Below are 21,825 nucleotides of genomic sequence, written 5' to 3' on the forward strand. Positions count from 1 at the left end.
CCTCCAGCACTTCCAGGGATGGGGCATCTACAACTCACCAGGCAGCCTGTACCAGTGCCTCACCAACCTCTGAGAAAAGAATTTCTTCCTAACATCTAACCTAAACTTCCCCCCTTCTTCACAAGGAATGACATCTCTTCCATCTATTTCTATCCTTTTTCTGAATGTTCACTTGGGCCTGGTTTTCTGGATAAGAGTGACAACACTTCAGGGTTGGTTTTTCTTTTTCTTTCTTTTTCTTTTTCTTTTTCTTTTTCTTTTTCTTTTTCTTTTTCTTTTTCTTTTTCTTTTTCTTTTTCTTTTTCTTTTTCTCTTTCTTTCTTTCTTTCTTTCTTTCTTTCTTTCTTTCTTTCTTTCTTTCTTTCTTTCTTTCTTTCTTTCTTTCTTTCTCTCTTTCTCTCTTTCTCTCTTTCTTTCTTTTTGACTTAACTGGAATCATTTCTCCATTCATGGAAGACTGGGACAGTTTTGATAGGCTCGCAGATGCCATAAACCAAAAGAAACAACACATTCAGCCAGCCAGGATCGCTTCACTGGATCCATATTTCACCAAAACATGCAAATCTGATCAAAATGAAACACTTCAGAAAACATACTGATTTTGTCAGCACTTCGGTTTGAGAAAACAGAAGGGAGGAACACTTCAACTCCTGTTGAAATGTGCTGTTTTAAGGTATGGTCATTTTGGTTTTGTTTACATTTCAGAGAAGCTTTTCTTTGGCATTTTAACATTGAGTTGCCTTTTTTTCCCCTAAAATTGAATTGTTTCTCTAAAAAAAAGAACAACAAAATCAGGTGACAGCTGGTCTTTTATGCTAAATTCTGAAGCTTGCGGGCTTAAGCTTATAAGAAAAAAGATATGTCTAGATCAGTAGCAATCAGAATGTGTTTCAGCAGAGATCTACACAGTATCAAAAGCTTAGGCAATTCCTCTTGTCTCCCATCATCTGGGAGAAAGTAGGCCTGCAAAGGATTCAAATAACAAATTAGTATGGAATCATTACGAGTAATTTGACTTATGAAATTAGATATTTCTGAACAAACAATAGATGCAGCTCGAACCCCCTTCTTTCCCACAACTGTCAAACATGGTTGTATTTGTGAGGCCTGGGATAAAATTCAGTTCAATTTCTTGACAAAATCTTTGCAGAATCAAAGGAGGCAAATGTAGCATGGATCCTGAAAGCTGATGATGAGCACACAGAATCCAAACCTGACTGTAAGTCATTGGCACAGTAGGTAAGGCTGCTTAAAACTGAACAGACAGAGTATCCCAAATATTTCCAACTCATTTTTTGTTATAATTCAACATACTTACAGACCATTTGTGCTTGTCAAATAGATGCACTGAAATACTTTTTTTATACTGGATCTTATGTCAGATTTTTAATTCTCACTGAGTTCCTGTACATCACAATTTGAAAAATTGAAATCTCTTCTTCAGTTTAAATATTTTTATCTAAAAATAACCAGTCCTGCACAAAACGTGGCTTTTACAAAAATCTGTTCACATTAACAACATCTAATGACTTCTAAGTAATCATTTCTAAGTGATGAGTTCTATGTACTGCTTCTGATAATTGTTTCAGACTGCATATGGGGAAAATAGGCACAGTCATATCAACAACAATAGAATGGACATGTCTAATTCCTCTTATGCCATCACAGTAAAATCAGTCCTGAATAATAACATTACAGCGAGGCAACTGTACAATCCTTTACAGCATGGCATGGAAGTAAAACACAGAAAAAGTTGATTGATTCTGAGAAACGTCTGGTCTCCTTACGAGACACACACAAAAAAGTTACTGTTAGAGAAGTCCAAAAGAAGCAGCTAGTTGTGTGTCAGCCCGCTAACTTTGTGTTAATGAGCAATTAAAGTGTGTTCACATGGATACAAGGTGATTAGGAGTGAAAACTTGTCATGCTCCAGAAGGAATTTTGTTTTGGTTCCTAAAAGGAACTTGTTGTTTGCTTACGAACACACAGAGGATCAGAGCAAAAAATCAGATTCACAGTGTATTTTAATTAATGAATCAAGTTTTTGTTCAACCAAATGAAAGACAAGCTGTAATTTAATTAATTGTCTGAGAGTTGGACAGCCCAATCTCATCAAGACTAATTGCTTTCCAGTTAACGCTGGAAATGCCCACCACTTTGCAGGGCTGAGCTCAGTTGTTAATACAACTGTTGCAAGGAGCTGCCACTTAGGGAGGACAAAATGGGGACAGGAGGCCAACTGTTCATGAAATGAGCGTGACAATCCTCTCGATGTTTCTCCACTCAGCACAAAAAGAACAAGACGGGTTTTATTACAAATGGAAATAACAGGATAACTCCAAACAAACAAGGAAGCTCGGCGGGAAGAGATGAGATTTGGAGATGGGGAATGGATACTTTCAGGAGTTCATACATCCACGTGGGAGCAGCGCGCAGGGCAACAGAGGGTGCCATTGTGCCATTGTGCTCCTCCTGCAGGGTGGGTGAGGGTGGTTTTCCCTGTGAGCTCCGAGATCTGGCAGATAAAACACAATCGGATTGATTTATTTATAAATCTCCAAGAAGCTTTGTTTGCACAGCAGGCTTGGCAGTACAAGCAGAAGTGCACTGTGCATGTTTTCATGTATATACGTAGAAATTAATTAACACACATATTTCTGGGGAAGCGCCTACATGCAATAAAGCACACCTCCTAGGAGGACTGTGACAAGTGACCAAAGCACATTTTCCTTCCTCGCTTCATTTGCATTTCATCCACTAATTTCTTGATCTGTCAGTCTGCATGCTCCCAGCTAAGCCTTGTCTCTTCCCCACTCCCCAGTGCTTTGGCATTAGGATATTTCCCCACAAATCTACTCTGGCTTGTGGTCCAGCAGATCAAAGTGCTCAGTTATTGGCAGCATTTGTTTATAGTAAAAAATGCCATAGCTTCATACCCAGATTTAGCACTCGCCTCAGTGCTGTAGAAAAGGGACATTTTTAGATACGAGATGCTCATTCCTAGCTCTCAAGTTATCAGAATTTAAATTTGTAAGGTTCTTATGAACAGAGAAGGCTATTTTTCGTCAGGATGAAGGCCTGCGATGGACCACAGCTAATAAAGCCCATTAATTTATTACAAGGAATGTAAAAAAGTAGTCCTAATTAAATATTTTTGAGGTCTCCTAAGCTTTCCTAAAATAGCTGTTGTGTAAGGGAAGGGGCATAAGCTGAATGCATGACGAGGAGACACAGTTTTCATGGCACTCCTTTAGCTGCCTGCATTATTCATACCACTTGCTATGTGTCAAGCCCAAGGTCTGGATGATAAAACCTCTTCCCCCCACTGCCGTCTATGCCTTACCCAGATGTCATAGAGAAGCACTTGTAAACTCCATGCAGCATTCGCTTCACACAGCAGAAGACACTTGGTGGGTAAAATCACAGATGCCCTTTAAATCACCGTAAAGCAGGCCGAGGTCTTAAAAGCTTAAAGAGAAGAAGCTGAGCTGTACAAATGTTGGTGTAAAAGCTCTGTTGTACAAACAAGAGCTGCGTTCCAAAGATGCTGCCACCTTGGATTTCACTAAAAACAACACCTCCCCCCTTGCTGAATTATTAGGTCTGTGAATCCTCAAGACAAACGACCTTTATTTTGAGTCTTGTACTTCACAAGCCACATGTGGTGAAACACTTACCCTGCCAGGCTAAGGGAAAGCTTTCTGCAGATTCATGAGTTCTGCAGGCTCAGCATCCTTACTTCCACCAGAGCACAGACAATGTGTTGTCGCAATGCAGATCTATATATTTGAATATCCATTTCTTGCTGGGGCATTGACACAGGCTCCCCAGGGAGGTGGTGGAGTCACCATCCCTGGAGGTGTACAAGACTGCAGAGATGCGGCACTGAGAGACGTGGGCATGTGGGCATTTGTGGGCATGGAGGGGTTGGTTGATGGTTGGACTAGATGATCTTAGAGGTCTTTTCCAGCTCTAATGATTCTATGAATTTGTGAATAAAAGTTTGGGTTTCTGCCTGTGATTGAAAGGCAGTGCAGCCCTACATCCAATTACCCGTCTGTGGAATAGGAACACCAGCAGCACTCTAAGTGGAAGAGGATGTCATACTGGGCACTCTGAGGCTGCAACAAAAAGACCAGTACACAGTAGAGGAGGGCATCTACACACACAGCCTGCTTTCTTAGCAACCTGCAGTATGTTAGGCTAATAACCAAACTGTACAAATGACCATTGCCACAGCATCTTTGGGCTAGCAATATAACATCCAGTGTAAAGGAATAACCATGCTTTTCCTCTTATCTTGTACAAAACTTGCCCTGTTGTAGGGAAACTGTGACTCTACCTCCTGAAATTCATAGGAGCTGTCATGAGCAGCCAGTTTTTTCCTTTGGAACAAGGTAAACTCCCCTGTTCAGACCTTCAAAAGTTTGTGTCTAATGTTGCCAACCTCTCTCTTCCTGTCCCTTCCTTACCTGCCTTTGATGGTAAGCCAGGTATTGTTTGGAAGATTTATATACCAATTTCTTTTCTCTTTACCATTGAAATGCCATCAGCTATAACGGAAGAGCTCTTTTTTTGCCTAAACACACTGTTTGTGTGAAGGCTGATGATTTCAGTCATTTCCCCTTCCATAAATTCTGCAGAATTTACGCTCATAGATACTCCCTGCAAATATGGTGGTGACAAGAAGTCACCATGGTGCCTCTGAGCTAGCAGCAGGGACAATCATGCAAGAATGAAAGGTAGCATCTTCTGGGATATGTACGAGATATGGAGGCTGGTGGCCCTGCCTATGGCAGGGGAGTTGGAGCTTGATAATCCTTAAGGTCCCTTCCAACCCAAGCCATTTTATGATTCTATGAATCTAGGTGCACCTAAATGAGAACTGAGCACCTACCTGCTTTCCACCTGCAGCTAGGAATTGGTTAAGATATGAATTTCCAAAATTTATTCATTCCAAGTGTTTACACATTGTGGTCTTACAATTTGCTATCTTTGTTTTTATGACTGGGTCGAACCTTTGAATTTCTATCCTATGCAAAAGTCTGACGTTTCAACCTGTTTCTATTCTCAGGCAGAACTAAAAGGAAATGAACAGAAATTCCAGTAAAAAAAAAGCTAGTGCCCATCACTCGAGCCATCTCCTTTTGAATACAACTGAATGGGTTTTGTCAAACTGTCCTTTTCCCTCTTCCTATCAAAATGTAGCAAATATGTTTTTTTTTAAGTTTCCTATAATTTTCTTTAAAAAAACTAATCAAAATTGTTGTCTTCCCATGGAAGATTTCTTTTTTGGGCAAAACTGTTATTCTGACAAAAAACAAAACAAAATAACAAAAAACCAATAACCAACAAGCATTAATCAAAAGTTAGATTATAACTGTAGTGCTTTCCTGCCTGATTTCTGCCACATTCGTGAACTCAGAGACATGGAGACCCACGCTCCACTCTTCTAAAAGTCTTTTTGACATCGCAACCATTTTGCCACAAAAATCACTTGCAGTAATAACATGAGGGCATTCACTGATTTGAGACCTCAGCACATCCTGACCTGGTAACAAAGGACTTCTTAGAGAGACTTTCCTGATAGAGTGGTTTATGGGCTGGGAAACAGTTGGCTGTGGCCAAGATGATTGTACATTTTCACCTACAGAATTGCGCCTTCACTTGAAACTCTAACACTTAACACTATGATTAGTCTGCTATGCCACGTCCATCCTATGATATAGAATACCACAAGACCCTGAACAAAATGGTGTATTGCTTATTTGTGAGAAATGCTATATAATCAGAGAGACTTTCCAGGAAGGGCTGCTATCATTCTGTGCAAAAGCCCTCCCAGAAGTGCTCTTGCCCTTCTAAGAATATTTGGAAGAGAAGAATGGTCAGGAAAAATAGAAACTATGGCATGGGGCAATTTCACAGCACTACCACCCTTAGAATCTACTCATACTAACACTAAAACAGAATTATATTAAATGACATGACAAACATGCTAAAAGAGTAGAACTGCAAACAGTCATCACTTATCTTTTTAATGGCACGCTACAGTTCTGCACACACATCTGAAATACACCCAGAAGGATGTTGTTTTTGTTAGAGAGCACACATAACATAGTTAAGAGTTAACCTCACGATTCAAAAACTGCATCTTCATTCAACTTCCTGGCCTACACCAATGCTACATCACCTTCTGAGCTATGTGGGATGGATTGTTGGCCACTGCAGTACCAGGCTGCAAGGTACAAACCAGTGCCTGAACATTGTTGCCTGGGGCAGGGGTTTATTACTTGCTCTGTGGCACCTGTCAGCATCTTACCACGAGCTTCCATTCTAAATTTATGAATAGGTACTTGGGCACAGCACACAGGCATTATACATGATCTTCAGCATAAAAAAGGATCATGCCCTTATCAGTTTTCTATAGTAATTTGCTAAATGTCATTGCCCTTACCCAGGTCTCATTCTGCAGAGCCCTGGCATGCTGGGGTCCTGCTAAAGGCAGTCTGTCCTTCCCCTTGCACTCGTATGAGTGTTTGCTCTGTCATGAGATCTTCTGAATGCTGGATGTTTGATAGGCCAATAAGCTGCCTGAGTAAATATTTTTACTTGCTCTCATTGAATACTAAAGCCAACGTTTCAACTGAAAATAGCTTGGGGTAAATATCGTTGGTTTTAAATGATTTTTAGAGTAAATTCTCTTTGTGGACTCATGGATTAGTGCTCCTATGCTTTTAAAAGTGCATCACACAATATTGCAGAGAAATAACATTTCAACCACTTGAACTATTACACTTTAGACTCACCTATTTTTGGAAGGCTGTTCTAAATTTTTCATGGAAAAGTAAGGGAAAATATGATAGTCCAAAAACAGTGATACAGGTATACTGCTGACAGAAATTTGATTATATGTCTTAAGTGTCTGGTTGTAGTTACTGTCTACTTTGCTGCAACCTAAAGAGATTTTATATGAAAAAGAATATTAATAAATTCTGGACTAGTTCTTATTCAAGAACATTTGAAAAATAAAGCAGAGTTTTGTAAATTACAAAGGTAAAATCCTAGTTTGGATGACGAGCTACTTTTGACATTACTTGATATAAGAACTTTACATGGATCTTTTTGAAATATGGCTCTTATTACCATTCATATAGACGACATTTCCTTTTCTTGATTCAATCGTGAAAAAATCCAACTTACAGATATCCCATATATTAGTACAACTTCTTTCACACATTACTACAGCATAATGTATTTGGCTGCACTTGCTTCGAACAGGTCCATTCTACCCATATGGTCTGGCTTTATTATTTCTTGCTCCCATCTGTTTTAAGTTATCATTCTTGGGCTACAGTTTTCAAGAGATGCTCCCTAGCTACATGCACAAAGGCTGTTTCTGAAAGAAAATGTGAACAACAGGTGACTTCTACACTCTGATTCACATCTGTGCAAGGTTCATTGAGGTCAGTGCAGCCTATTGATGTAGATTTTGGCTTGACAGTCTGTAAAACCCCATTTTGCCTGCATGGTCTATGTGTTACAAAACCCTAGAGGCCTAGTTTGAAAATCCTTGATTCCCATGAATACTCCTGCTGGCCAGTAGTGTCTTGACAGAAGTTGTCTTTTATTTTTATGTTCCCATTCAATTCTTTTCCCACCAGTTTTGTGAGTAACAACTACATCCTCCATGCTGGAGAAGTAAAACAACAGCCCTTGCCCAAGGCTTTGCCATTTTTAGCAAATAGGTTTAAAGGTCAAAATCTAGAAGAGATTTTGCCTGACTTCACCAACATTTTCTTGAGTCAGGATGGGCTGGGAACCCTGGAGAGTAAAACCAGCCCGCAAGACCATCTCCTACCACCCAGCCCTGCTCCATGCTCACTGGGTGGTCAGACCTTCAAAGCCACTTCCTTGTTAGGAAGTCCATAATCTTCTCCTTTCTTGTTCTCTCCTGAAACTTGATGTTCCCAACATAGTGAAGCCATTTGACATTACTGATCTCTCCTAAACACCTGCTATCAAATGCATCAAATCTTTTCTTGTCAGCTTGCGTAATGCCCCAGGTCTTCGCAGCATCGAGCAAAACTGATACCACACAGCTGTTGTAGAGTCTTATTTTTTGTTTTGCGGACATGTCACTACCCCATACTTTTGCCCTTGAATTTATTTACATTGATCTTCACCTTCTACTGGTCAAGCTTAAAATGACATCAGACAAAATCCAGACAGAGTGGTCCAGATCACTGGGAAAGGAAATAAAACAAAAACATGATGCCATGATTGCAACTGACGCCAAAGAGGAAGGGCAAAGCCGTTATTTCTTTTCCTCAATAAACCCAAAGCCACTATTTAATCAAAAGCTTCGGTGTTTGCTTCGAGTGAAAACGTCAAAATTTAGGGTATTTTCTTTTCTTTTCTTTTTTTTTTTTTTTAAGGTGATCACTGGTGTTGTAGCTCACCAAAGAGGAGCCAAAGGATCTGGCAGTTCTTGTTAATAGTTTGACAGATAATATTTATGAAACCCCGTTAAAAAAGAACGGAAGGCAGTGAATCCTAGATAATTTATTCAGTATGAAGGATGGGTTTTCTTTTTCAGAAGGGAAAAACTGTGTTATTACTGAGTTTGCTGGTTAAATTCTGCATCAAAATGTGTAAAGAAACAATGTAGAGAAAAATAAATGAAAGTGAAAGCTCTGTTTGTAATTGTTTTCATTTGTCCAGAGGTCAGTAGTAGCTTTACTAACGACCCTTACAATATCATTTTGCTCTTTTTAAAAGTCACAAAGACAATGTAAAAGAGAACAGAATATGGAAAAAAAATCAAAGTAAAATTAAAAGAAAAATATCTTCTGAAAAAAGACTGTAGCTGTGTAGAATATATTTTGTTTATAGAGAGGTCCCAAGAAGCATTTATACAACCTATAACCGGACTATGCCAGCCCAGGCAGAGCACTGCATATTTGGTAAGGATAAAATTATGTTGCAAAATAAAGAAAACTTCCTGCCTAAAATTCCAAATTCCTAAGAAAATAAATGCAATATGATCTAGACATAAAAACATATATTAAGCATAAACCATAAGCATAAACCAATAAATAAATCTAGCCCACTCTTCAGTATGGAAAAGAACATTAATAATATGAACAGTATGTGTAAATTTTGTTTTAAAAAACAAGATGTAATATAATTATTTTATTATATTTTATTATTGTAAACAGAATTGCATTTCAATAAGGCATTATTGAAAATAACTACTATATATAAAATAAAATTTTTCATGTAATTCATATAATTATCTAATACTAATTTAATATTATAACATGGACTACAAATAATATTTTATATATTACGTGTAGGACTGTATTGTTCAGTTTACAGTGTGATTTCTCTGGCAATTAAGATAACACTATAAATTTGTTGTATGTCTTGATTTTTCTTCTTCTCATTACAAACCATATAAACATAAACACATCGAATATAAGACTGATTGTACCTGTAATTCTGTAATTTATCTCTCTACACTCATATCTCATCTGGGTCCTGAAATCATTATTATTTTTTTCTTTCAAAGGAAAATGTTAACACACAAGTGAGGCACAAATCGATTACTACATTCAGTAATTCAACACATAAACCTTGGCTGGGACCTTTTTTTTTCACTGCCCATTCCAAATATTGCCTTTTTATCTTCTATTATTTTATATCTAAAGAAATTTGAAAATAAACATAAATAATTGGCTCCTCAGTGTGTCTTTACAATGCCAATTTCAGAAGTTAGACAATTAAACTGCATGATAAAGAAATGAAAGCAAGCTGGAAAGAGATTCAGTCCCTTCCATAAAACTTCTCTGGAACAACAGAAGAGCTTTAAAATCAAATACTGAATTTTTATGGTCACTTTTAGATTTTGGGTCCAGATTAATAGAGGAAGAACGGATTCCTAATGATTCTTGGAATAAGATCTTCCCATTACTTAGTTTTGGAACAGTTCTTGTAGCCTTTTTTTCTGCGGGAGAGCAATCATTGTCACTCAAACTCAAAGCATTTCTTTTTTCTGAAGGCGATAACAAAAATTGTTACCATCAGAATTTACAAAAATGGGTTCAGATATTTGAGTTGCAATTTAAAATGAGAATGATCTGCGGGGATAATTTTAATTTTAGTGTGTCATATAATCCAAGTACACATCCCACTTACATCCCACTTCAGTTGAATTATGCTTTGAACCCTATGGTAGCTCAGTGCTGAGAAAGCATTTTACAAGCTTTAAAGCATGGGGTGGGCACTATTCAGAACCTGTCCTTTAATAGCAAGAATGACATCAGATAAAGGGGACTTTCAACTCTCTTTATTTTGCGAAGTTGTTGTACGAACATAAAAAGGTCAATTCTTAATCAGCCTATATGTGTCTGAGGTCACTATTTCTGGGTACTGAGGGGACAAATTCAGCACAGAAGGTTACCTGCATAAAGATAAAGCAGAGATGGTTTTCACAAGTAGTATTAACAACATGCAGCATGATCTTGTTTCTCTTAACTATGAGGGTTTGGATTTTTTTTTTAAATTTATTCATGTATTTGTTTTTTATGGGAGTATGTTGTGGTTTTTTTCCCTTAAATGTCTAGCTCTTTGAATGTAACCAAAATGAACAGCAGGTCCCCATCCCATCCAAGATGCAATGCAAGCTGCAAGCCTCCCTTTGTCTGGGAAAAGATCCTAGCATCTAATATAGCTACGAACTAGCTCAGCCTTGGTAGAAGAGGCTGCAGATAAAGGAGAGGGATCTCATTCAAAAATGTGAGACAATGCAAGGGACAGCAACACAATGAAGGTGATATAGAGGGTCAGAAGAAAGTCACTGCAGTCTCTGACCTTGGAGGAAGATTAAGCTGAAATAATTGTTCCACCAGTAAGATGAAGATGTTAGACCTGAGAACATGAGTTTCCATGAGCCCCAGCATGTTCACCTGATTTTCCATCAGACAAACTTTTTCTTGAAGATGTGAGTTGTTTTTCTTGAAGATTGATTTCTTGAAGATGTGAGTTTGGAAATACCACTGCTATCTACTTTTGTGACACCGTGACAGCTTTGGTCTCAAAAGCCAAACCCCACAGGCTGAGCAGTTGCTCATGGGGAACTTTCCAAGAGTTCTTGTCTCTGGGCCCAAAGCAGCTAAGCCTAAGCAACAGTTACTTCTTACTGAAATTCCCATCCATTATTTTGTCCTGCAAGTAAAGAATGAGTTCAAGGATCATGTGGTGTAAAATAGCCCTTTCAACAGACACTTGGAGTGGTCTAGGGAGTGATGTATTTTGCACAAGAAGCCTGGAGAGCTAGATGCAGATTAATGGAATTATCAACTATGACACCAAAATCTCAGAATCCAATATTGATTTTTTTTGTTTGTTTGTTTTTCCATATGAATAACATCAGAACACCACAGAATCATAGAGTGGTTTGGGTTGGAAGAGGCCTCAAAGATCACCTAGTTCCAACTCTCTGCCATGGGCAGGGTTGCCGACCACTAGATCAAAATACCAAGTACCCAATGCAATCCAGCCTTGAATGCCTCCACAGACATCAGGCAGAAAACACTCAAAAACATAAAATCCAACTCTCTCTTGTGTTTCAAACAGGTGAGACTGTTTCTTGCCTCTACCTCAAATAGGAATATAGTTCTTTTTATGTATGTACTCATAATTTACAGAGGGAGCTCCCATGAAATCTCACTCTGTAGGAGAACACTGTGGATGGATTGCGAAGAAAAGTGGTAACAATTGGTCCTAAGCTGTGATAGTAGAAGTGAGGTGAATAAAAATTTGAGAAAAAATGGAACAGAAATAGTGCACAAAAAGTGCCACTGAGATAAAGCAGCTTGGTGCACTGGCACTCTCACCTAGACTATGGTTTCATTTGCTTTAGGAACAGAGAGCTCCAGCTCAGTGTGTAAACTTTCCCCAAAGCCTATACCCACCAGTGTCCTTCCCCCGCGCCAAAGATATCTGCAAGAGCTGAATCTCAGTATTGCTCCAAAAAATCACATGGAAGCACACCTTAGAGACAGATAGAAATTGGCTACTGTCCTGGATGGAGAAGAAAACTCCAAGATCTGAGTTGGCAGATTTGGAGGCGTTGCTCACAAATACAAGAGACAACAGTCGGAGGGGGATGCTGAAGGCAACACAGAGCAATTACATCCTGTGAGTTTTGCCCTGCAGAGCTTACCCAGGTGGACAGACTCATTAACAACAATTAACATCCCATTTCCAGGCACGGATTGTAAAAGCACGAGGGTAATCACTGACTCAAAGCTGAAGTAACATTTAAAGTCAGTTTTACTGCATGTCCAAGTCAAACAAACCAGATCTGAGTTTCTGCAGATGCTCAGTGGTCTCATGTGCTGTTTCTGGGCAACAGGGAGGCTGTTATACAAACAACTTCCAGCAGCTCCAGCAGGGCAAAACTGTGCTTTATTCAAACACTTTCTGAATGGTGGCTAATTGCACACTGCCTCCCTGCTTATTTATTATTTTGCATTAGGTGACCCTGTTACCAGTGAGGCTTTGCATGGAGAACATCAAAGGGAGAGTCAGAAGTTATCGGAGCGTTCTTATCTTTTGTAGCCAACCTGATTTCCCATCTGTCTTGCATTTTGTGGATTTTAACACGTTAAACTCATTGCGGTTCAGAAAAGCTTTTCTGGAGCCTGCCTGGCTTGTGCACTCTCTGCTTCACACCCTGCTCCCCCAAATGCTCAAATACTTGAGTTACTTTGCACATCTGAACAGTCCCATTGAGCCAGTAGGAATATCGGAGTGGGTAACGTGTCTGCAAGATGCAGACCCGACATCCAAAGTGAGCTGAGAAGCAGAAGCCAAAAGAGGTCAGAGAGGAGGAAGGACATGATAAAAAACACACCGAGTAGTGAACAACATTGGGCCGTGAGATCAGGTGTTAATATTTAACTTCTCATAATAAAACAATAAGGAACTTCTTGTGGCACACGTAAGATAACACACTGAAAAATGACAGAAGGAAATACTGGTATTTAATCAAGGCTCATAATTCTCCTGTGCAGCTCTTGATCATGCTGAAAAGTAATTCATGCTGGAAAGTAATCAAAAAATACAACAAGGGAACTATTGTACCCCTTCCTAGCTGTGGAAGAATGAGAGCTACACTGGGTGCTTATGCAAGGAAAAAGGCACAGCAACAACCATGGGAGAATTCCTCAGCACAGATGGGAACACGCTGCAGAAATGACTGACACTGATTTTAGACTCTGGGTAATATCTACAACAGCTTAAAAATGAAACAGCACAAAGATGATGTGCTCCCCTCTTCAGCAAGAGGGGAGAAAAGAGGCAGCTGAGAAAAAGAGGCTTACTGTTTGGGATGGAAAGTATTTTGAAGCAGAGAACTGTGTTGTTATATATTTGCATAGCAATCCTGCACACTAGTACAGAGACATATTTTTAAGCAAGAAAAGGATGGTTAAAAAATATCATTTTGGGGGGAAATAATACTGCTGGAGATGCACATGCTTCAGGCTACCACTTCTTATTCAGAGTTTAAATGCAATTGCTGGGATTTGATACACAGCAAAACGAGTGTGCCCATTAACTTGGACAGCCCAGCGTGGGGACACGGGCACGACCTGGTCTTGGTTTTGGCATTGTGCCCCGATCTGAGTAAATGTGACTGACTGGTATTCTACAGAAATACAGTTTCCTGGATGTGGGGTGACTTGCATTAACTAGCTGACCCATTACAATCCACTTGCCTTCATTACAGGGATGAAATGCAAATGTTCCAAAGCAACAACTACCAGCAAACCTGACACAGCTCAAGCATCCCAAAACACTGCACTTAAAATTAAAATGAAAAACTCCCAACTCCCTCCTTCACCCTCCTACAATGTGAACAACTTTCACAATAGCAGCACTGAGGAGCTAATGAAACACGGGGCTTTGGGTGGAGTGTGAGGCTTTGATATGAGCAGTATCTGAGCGCCCGTCAGCTGGAGCTGATGAGCGCCCAGAGCTGCAGCTCTCAGCTTGAGCAGATGCAACAGGAGCAGTGCAAGGAGAGAGCACAGAAAGCAGCAGCCGTGCAGCAGGGAAAAATGCCTGTGTGCCTGAGATGAAATGCACTGCAGCAGCTTCCTGCATTTGACAAACACCTGGAGAAGAGGGGTTGGGATATATACGGGAGAGCCCCACAGTGCCGAATGATGGCACTTCTATGAGAGGCTGCAAAACCGGACACAGAATGCTATTTCAGGGTTCTCTTTGTATTCTGTGTGCCTCGAGAGGCTCTGGTGTAGGAGATGCTGAACATCTTCTCATTGAGTCCTCAGAGCTCGGGGCAGCCCTGAAAATTCACATCCTTCTGCTTATTTCTCTCTCAATACCTGCAGGACTCCCTCTTTGCTGCAATCCGTGGCAGTACCCAGCTTAGGTAAGAAACCGCCGCTTTCTGTGCATTAACACAGCTCTCCACAGCCTTCATCAACACAGACAAGTCACACAAAGCCTCATGTTACCTCTTCATGTCTTTGTTCAGCGTGATTTGATTTAAACGCCACTATCGTGTTTCTGAAGGTTGCGCTGTCACTTCACTATTTAACACTGAGCTCACGCATGTAATATTCTCTCTCACATATTCCCACATTGTCCGAGTTGGTTCGGAACCTTTCACTTAAATTCTCCATTATTTTATCAATCCAGCATCTCAGACAATTAGGATGCCTGTTGGTGATATTCTCCCCCCTCGATCTCTCCTGCTGCTCTCATAAGTTTTCGCAGCTCGTTTTATTTTTTTCCTTCTTTTTTCATCTGTTTCGCGGAGCTCAAATAATTCCCTTCTCCAAATGTTAGTGCACAGCTAACTTCATTAGCTGCCTTTTGGGTAATGAAATGCAAACTACGATCACTTATCGAGCCTAGTAATCAACCATAATTTGAATATAATGTGGCCTCAAAATTAATAGCCCTGAAACAAATAAGAATAATGGACTCTAAGGAAAATTACCCAAGTCTGAGCACAGCAGGCTTTCTTTAAATGTGTCTTTAAAAATAAACTGCATATTAATAATTCTATTATTCAACAGGGGACATTAGAAAAAGTATCTTTCCATATTTATGACACTCTGGAAAAGCCACATTGTTTTCTAATACTACTTGTCACAGATCAGTTTAATGACAAGATACTGTAGGCTTCGTCTCACATTTAAGGAAAATGTTTATTTCATCCTGGAGAGAGATGTTATTTTAACTTTAAGATTATGGTTGCTTACAAGCCTGTCATAGAGGAACATGAGCACTGGCAAATTGAAATACAGACCATCCCCCCCCAGTATGCTTAAAAATTAAGGTTTTCTTCTCCAGCACAGAAAAGTACTTATTTATTTTGACAAAGGAGCAAAGGACAGTGATCAGGGACACTAAAGCTAACTGCTGCCTGAAGTCATAAACATCTGGTGGCTATTTTAATTGAACTAACCACAAAAAAAATGTGAACTAACCACAAAATCTTCTACTAAAAGAATAGAAATATTTCCCCTGTGCAATATCATATTTTAGAATTCCTCTCTTCCGAATCAATGTCAGACATGATTACAGAACAATGAAGCCTGTGTTTTCATCCCTGCATCTTCTTGAGAGAGCTGCACAGACTTACTGCAATTATAGTGTTGCTCAAAGATTTGTGTTTGCTCAGCAGAGAGTGCTTCAGGTTATCGTCAACAGCACAGGGAGGTAAACATCATGCTTGAAGCATGGTCATGTCTTTGCAAATGAAATAAACAGATTAGTACATATAGAAACACAGGATGTTAGAATGCACACATACAAAAGCACACAACGTAATGTATCTACAAACATATATACATGCATATTTACCGACATGGATATTCATACATATACATGCACATATGCATTCAGTAAGTAGTAATAGAACCTACCTACATTTGAATAAAAATTGTCGTTAATAAAATACTTGCATGAGTTGTACAGGGACCTTCTAAATGTCTCTGCTTCCTGGGAGACCAAATGACCTCTTTTTTTACAGATACTAAGATCAAAGCTCTTGGTTTAGATACTCCAGCTGTCTCTCCCGTTGGCATCTGACATGCAACCCAGTCCATTTAAAATCAGGGGGCATGTAAACATTTTAACCCTTGGCAGCAGTATCTAACAAAGATGCTAGCAATAAATGGCCTGGGCCAAATCACATTTGGTGCCTTTCCTTTGAAGTCCATGCAGGCACTGTACCCTATGGTTTTGACGAAGAGCCAAGTCCAAAAAAAGGACGTAGGCTCTTGAAGCTGGCTGGACGTGGACTTCGGGATGCAGGGTGGCTCCACACAGCCAAACTGCTGCCTCACAACTTGCCGCAGGCTTCTCCACCTGACCTCGGAGGGTCTTCGCCCACAGCTAGGCCCCACTCCACTAGCCCAGCTTGAGGGGCAAGTTTTGGCCTAAGCAGAGGGGCACCATGATCCCTTACAAAACACATGGTGATGTGCATGTGGGTCACATGTACTGACTGAATTAGACACCGCATTTATTAAGACTTTTTTTTTTTTAATGTTGCCACAGGAGGGTGCCATTTTTCTGTTTAAGCCCCCAGTTGGTCAAGCCCCTTGCTTAGGAGGAGTTTGGCATGCCTGTGTCCTTCCTTCTAAAAGACAAGCCGTTTCCTTGAGGACAGGTGAGCAAACAACATCAAAATAAGTCTAGGAGTGAAAGCACTTCTGGAAAGGACTTGGGCAGTCTGACCTTCTGGGTGGCAACCCAGACCACAGCACAGGCATTGGAACTAGATGATGTTTAAGGTCCCTTCTACCACAAGTCACCCTATGATTCGGGGATTCTATGAGCCTATAATTAAATGACTTCTAGTTCTTACTGGCAGGTCTGTTTCTGCCACACTGATGGAAGTGAGATAGCAGTAGAGCTCCTACACTCTAGGAGGGCACTAAAGGCCTGGGTAAACCCTTCTGAGAGACACCACTACTGCAAGGTGGGGGCTGCAAAGCCAACTCTGATGGTTGTTGCCTGGCAGAGGAGCTGGGACCCATGGACACAGCCAAGGTGGCAGGAGCAGGTTCTCAGGAAGACACCCAAGGACCTTTTTCTGCCCATGTAGTCAACTGAAGAGGCAGAAGCAGACCTCATGGCAGCGACCCAGGAATTCCCCTTCTCCAACATGACTCAAGCTCACAAAGCAGTTTTGGTCATTGCACTACTTTCTCCTGCCACGCTCACCCAGGAGCTTGGCATCTGCAGAAGGCTGACTTCCAGGCACGTCCCACTCCTTGCTCCTTCTGGTGCCATTTTCCCTTTGGAAGGCCATTTCCTAGATGATCTCTCTCCCTTGCGCTCATACATAGAACAGTCCAGTGCTGTCTGTTTATGGGCATATATAGATAAACAGCCAATTTATGGAACAGTTCTCAAGTCCCAGAACAGTTTAGTGCCAGCAGGTTTGTACCTGTGCTGCTTTCTTTCCTGACATTGCTTTCAGGGGCTCCTCCAAGGTGGAAGCCACTTCACCCACATGCATGGCTTCCCATAGCATGCTCTCTGCCATCCAGGCTGTAGTAAATGGCACTATTAAATGGACAGATATTCAAAACTACACTTAGAGATGCATTAGTAACTTTCAGGTCATTTAATTATTTAAAGTCAATAGCTATCACTATCAACTGCAAATAAAGCTTCTATTGGCATTGTAAGCGCTGAAGAATGTATTTACATTCAACATCTATTGCCAGTAATTGTGCAAGTATTTTATACCAATAAAAATCTCAGCAAACAATCCAGAGAGGTCACTGAAAGGGGAAAGTATAAAATAATGTTAATCTTTGAAGTTTTTTTTTTCCATTATTCTTTCTCATAGAATTTCAGCTATTATTGTGTCTTGCTAGATTTGCAGCTTTTAAATAAGTGCTCACTAATTCAAAATTTACTGAAGCTTAATATTCGTTTTAAAGTTATGCTTGTGCAAAAAAAAAAAGATAAAAACAATTTGTCTACCCCATTGTAGATTACAAACAAATGCACTTCAAGCATGATTTGGTTGTTAACTGACTGTAATCGTATCACTGCATTTATTTCCATTTCCAGATGATGTTACCAAAAAAAAATTAGCAGGGAGGGATTTCCTAATAGCGCAAATGGAGGTGAAAATGTTAAAACAAATCCTTTCCCAACTTTCTCCGATTAATGCAGAGTTGTATACAAATGCTTTTAGTCAGAAATTCAAGAAATCAGCGTAACTTTTGTGTGAGCGGTGCTACCTAACCAGAAAGGCTGAAACCTGGATTCCAAGCGTACCAATCCTGCACTTCGCTATCAATTGCTGATATGGATCACTGGTCACAGCTCTAATTGACTGATTACACAAAAGCACTTTGCAAAATCAGGACTAAGCTTCTGCAAAGTATGAGCTGCAGTTCCTAGCAACTGGTTCCAGCAGAGCTTCAAAGTTTGCATAAAGCCATCGAAATTGAATTTGCTGACTTAAAAGCAAAACTTTGGGGATTTGCTTTGGACATTTACAGACTCTGAAGGAATAATGAATAGAACTGGAACAGACAGATGAAACAGTGATTGCAAGGGTATAAACTGAGCAGCAGTGTTTAAAAATGTGTTTTGTGTCTGGCTTCAAGTGAAAAAAGGGATTTAGATCAGAATTGGTGTTAAGGTTGGAAGATCAGATTTTGATTTGCCGATAGCAAAAAAGTCAGATGAATGTAGGGAAAAATAATAGCACAGACTAGCATGCTTCTGAAATATGATTTCGTTGATAGGGCTGAGAGCTTGTTTTCCCTTCACCTATTTTCAAAACTAATCAAATTAACTGGTACCTCATCTACCTATTTACACTGTAATCTCAAATCTAATTCTGTGAATGGCCTTGAGACATCTTTTCGTCTGTTGCTTGAAAACAAGAAGAAAGCCAGAGAAAGAGAAAGGAAAGCATAATCAAAACACCAAGTAGTAATTAAAGACCTGAATATCAAACCGTTTCATTATCATGATTATTTAGAAACAAGCCATCTCACTTTCAGCGTGCACCATAATCTCACATGGCAAACAGCAGAATATCAGAGAAGGCGTGCAGAATTTAGGTAATAAATTAGTCACATTGAGCATAATAAGATTTTGTGTTCTATTTCTGCAGCACACATTATCCGTTTTATGAAGTCTAGAGTATGTTTAAAGAGACCCTCACAGTTTTCATGGACATTTCAGCAGCTCAAGAACAGAAGTCAATATAATAGTGCATCCTAATAAATTCTACAAAACCAGTTTTTTTTTTAATTCTTCTTTGTTTGAAATTCATAGAGGAGATAAATGAGTTAAAATAACAAGGAGGAAAATTACCTTCCTGTAGATCTTTGCTGACTTCTAGTTTATGGAAAAAGACAAATGTAATTTGGGACAGCAGATTTGCATTAAAACATGACCCTTCACAACTGGAATGTCCATAATGGGTGGCAGTTGAAAGATCTGTTTTATAACCCTGTCACTTCTTTAACAGCCTCACATGCAATAATTTCTGCATTCAATTTCCTGTACATATGTACGACAGCTTTCCCCAGGGAACCGGGTTCCCCTGCAGTCCTCCTTCTTCCCCTCATCACTAGTGTTTTCTAGCTGTTGGAGGGGAAAAAAAGAATGAAAAAAGAGACAAGAGAAAGGACAAAAAAAAAAACCCATAAATAATAACACTTACTGTATTCATGAAGTAGTGAACAAGTTTGTATTCTTTGCTATCAGTGAAATGGAAAAGGCCATAGCTGTGCCACAGCTCTGCCTTCTTAAGGGCTGTCTATCCTGGCAGCTGTTGGGTGGGAACATGAAATGCAGAATTCCCTTTTCCTCTTCCATATTTTCTACTAGGAGTAGAAGCCCAGGGAAGGGTTAATCTCAGCCTTGCAGCTAGTGGAGGTAATCCTGAGCTGGCTATGACAAGAGGTGGTAAAGATGTCAACTAGTTTTAATATCATCACGGTAGCCCAAGACTGTTATAGCATATACTGCTTAACTCACAATTTATTATTTGGCATGGGAAATCATAAGGAAATCCTTTACTTAACAATGGAAAGTGCTTTCAGCCTGTTTGATAGCTGACACTTCCTTGTCTATTGTTGTTGTATTTGATGCGGGAATGGCTGGAAGGAATTGGTAGTCCAGGTTATGCCCAGAGGGCTGACCAGACAAATGATTAATCTCCTCTGGCTGTGTAATTCATTTACAGTAATAAAAATAAACCAACTATTGTACTACAAACAAATTTTATGCACTCTTATCTCTGTTAACTAATGCTCGAAGCTTTTAGAGTTGGCTTTGGGTAGATAAGGAGCCTCAGTGCTTTCAAGAAAACCATTTATGCGCAACACCAGATATTAGCATCAGCCTCACCAGCACTGGACTTTGAAGGGACATGTCCTGTAACTTACAGACATGAGGTCATCTGTCTCACAGTACAGAGCAGTACTTCCACCCCACTACTGCCAGCACATTCCAGTTCATGAACATAGGTAGCCTATGTATATTTAAAGTCTGCACATACATATACCCCCATAACTATATGTATGAAATCCATAATATTTACCAGCCATGAGTGTAAGTCTGGTGTTATAACTTTGAACTAAGACTAGATCTGGTTTGTTTTTGTGGCAGACATTGTCCCTGTTTTTGGCATAATCACTGTAATGCTATAATTTGCTGGAGAGTACAGCAAGAGGAGAAGGGTGGCACAATCCCAGGCTGCAGCAAATGAGAACAAGACCAAATGCAACAACTGTAGAAACAAAGGAAGAAAAACTGCTTACCTATGGAAGGCCTTGGGTAAGCAGGGATCTCCAGGAAGACACCCTCATCTCTACTGCCAGCCCTTAAATGAGGTCTGGGAAGGGCTGGATCCTGGCCCCACCCCTTACAGACACAGGTTCATTCCATGCACCTGAGCTCCCCTGGGTTGGCCCTGCCTTCCCACCAGGTGCTCAGTCACTGACTGTTGCAGGCTGTGATTTAGCATTTTTATAACAGTCATGTTCTTCTCAAGCTGCTAAGCACAGTTTTGCTATTTTGGCAGGCGAGGAACTTCTCCAGGAAACCTAAATATTGCACTACAAGGGACTTGCAGGTGTATTTGGGACACAGATGGTGGTAATAGTTCCAGAAAATTTAAATGTCTTTTTTTCCCATTTTTCTTCATCTTTTTGTAATAGATAATAACAGTCTTAGAAACAATTTGGTCAGGCACTGCTGCTCGCTGCACCCAAATATAACAAGAAATGAACAAAGCAGTCAAGATATTAAATTTTTTTTTCCAATTCCTTTAAAAGCATCAAGTGATGTGGCAAAATAAACTCCCATCTGGATAATTTTTATTGACATGGTAGTGTATACAGCCTGGAGAAGCTGCCACCTTTGATTTGTTTCATTCAGCAATGAGATAAATGAGCCTTAGCTCTCCAGTGATATCATCAACAAAAACATTAGTGTGGCTTCCGTGCCATTTATCTCCTGTTCCTCCTGACACATCCTCCATCTTGCTGTCACAACCAATATTTCTGCAGCTGGAGACGCTATGCAATGAGCACAGCAGCCCAAAGCAGGTACACCTACAGTGAGTAGAAGTAGGGAGTCAGAGGGGTGGGATCAGGAAACAGAGCCGGACTCGATGATCTTTGTGGGTCCCTTCCAACTTGGAATAGTCTACGATCCTATGGGTGCACATTCTAAAAAGAATGTCCTGAACTTTGTTTCCCAGTTCCCTCTTGCTGTAGGTGTAACTGCCTAATA

The 21,825-nt window shown here is 40.0% G+C and overlaps 1 long non-coding RNA gene across 2 annotated transcripts; it reads right to left on the reverse strand.

The window, feature by feature from the left end:
• Positions 1-377: 377 nt before the first annotated feature.
• LOC121110770 lies at positions 378-20,893 on the reverse strand. 2 transcript variants are annotated; one of them, XR_006939291.1, is made up of 3 exons: positions 20,850-20,893; positions 3,344-3,468; positions 378-2,515 (listed from the first exon to the last, which is right to left on the reverse strand). It is a non-coding gene; the product is annotated as an uncharacterized LOC121110770 (long non-coding RNA). The 2 variants fall into 2 exon arrangements; XR_005859321.2 differs by lacking the exon at positions 20,850-20,893 and adding an exon at positions 15,966-16,042.
• Positions 20,894-21,825: the final 932 nt, after the last annotated feature.

The sequence above is a fragment of the Gallus gallus genome, chromosome 4, assembly GCF_016699485.2.
Source record: "Gallus gallus isolate bGalGal1 chromosome 4, bGalGal1.mat.broiler.GRCg7b, whole genome shotgun sequence".
NCBI classification, from domain to species: Eukaryota; Metazoa; Chordata; class Aves; order Galliformes; family Phasianidae; genus Gallus; species Gallus gallus.